Raw genomic sequence first — 1,084 nt, 5'->3', positions numbered from 1 at the left:
CAAAGACAATGTTGAATAGGCGTGGTGACAAAGGGCATCCTCTTCTGGTTCTGGTTTGCAGAGGGAAAGCTTTCAGTTTCTATGAGAGTAACGTAGGCTGTTGGATTTGTATATATGCTTTTAATTATGTTTATGAATTTCCCTTTGATTCTTACTTTGCTGAAAATTTTTATAAGGAATTGATTTTGGATTTTGTCAAATGCCTTTTCTGCATCAATTGATATGATCATATGGTTCTTGTTGTTATCTATATGATAGCTTATATTGATTGTTTTTATAATGTTGAACCATCCTTGCATCCATGTTATAAAACCCACTTGTTCTTGATATATTATTTTTTTGATGTGGTGCTGGATTCTGTTGGCTAGAATTTTGTTGAGAATTTTTGCATCTATGTTCATATGAGCTTGTGATCTATAATTTTCTGTCTTAGTGATGTCCTTCCATGGTTTTGGTATGAGGGTTATGTTGCTTCATAAACTGTATTAGGAAGTTTTCGATTCTCTTTTAAATTCCGGAATAATTTGAGTAGAATTGGTGACAGCTCTTCCCTGAATGTTTGGTAAAACTCACCAGTGAAGCCTTCTGGGTCTGGACTTCTTTTGGTTGGGAGTTGACCTGATCAATTTCTTCTTTTGTTATAGGTCCCTTCAGGTTTTCTACTTCACTCTGTGTAAGTTTAGGTAAGTCTTGTTTTTCTAAAATGTATTCATCTCTTCTAAGTTTTCAAATTTGTTGGAGTACAACTCTTCATAGTATTCTATTTTAACCTTTTGATTTCCTTTGGCTCTGTGTGACATCGCCCATGTGATTTCTAATGTGTGTTATTTGTGTCTTCTCCGTCTTTTCTTTTGTTAGGTTTGTAAAATTTATTAATCCTTTCAAAGAACCAGCTTCTTGTCCTGTTTATTCTTTCTATAGTTTTTCTGTTTTCCATCTCATTTATTTCTACTCTGATCTTTATTATTTTTCTTTTTGTGACTGCAGGTTCCTTCTGTTGATCTGTTTCTAATTGCTGGAGATGCTGTGTCAATGTGTTCATTTTGGTTCTTTCTTCTTTTTAGATGTGCAAATTTATTGCAAT

The sequence above is a fragment of the Chrysochloris asiatica genome, unplaced genomic scaffold (genome assembly GCF_000296735.1).
Source record: "Chrysochloris asiatica unplaced genomic scaffold, ChrAsi1.0 scaffold00510, whole genome shotgun sequence".
NCBI classification, from domain to species: Eukaryota; Metazoa; Chordata; class Mammalia; order Afrosoricida; family Chrysochloridae; genus Chrysochloris; species Chrysochloris asiatica.
This window is presented reverse-complemented; position numbering follows the sequence as displayed.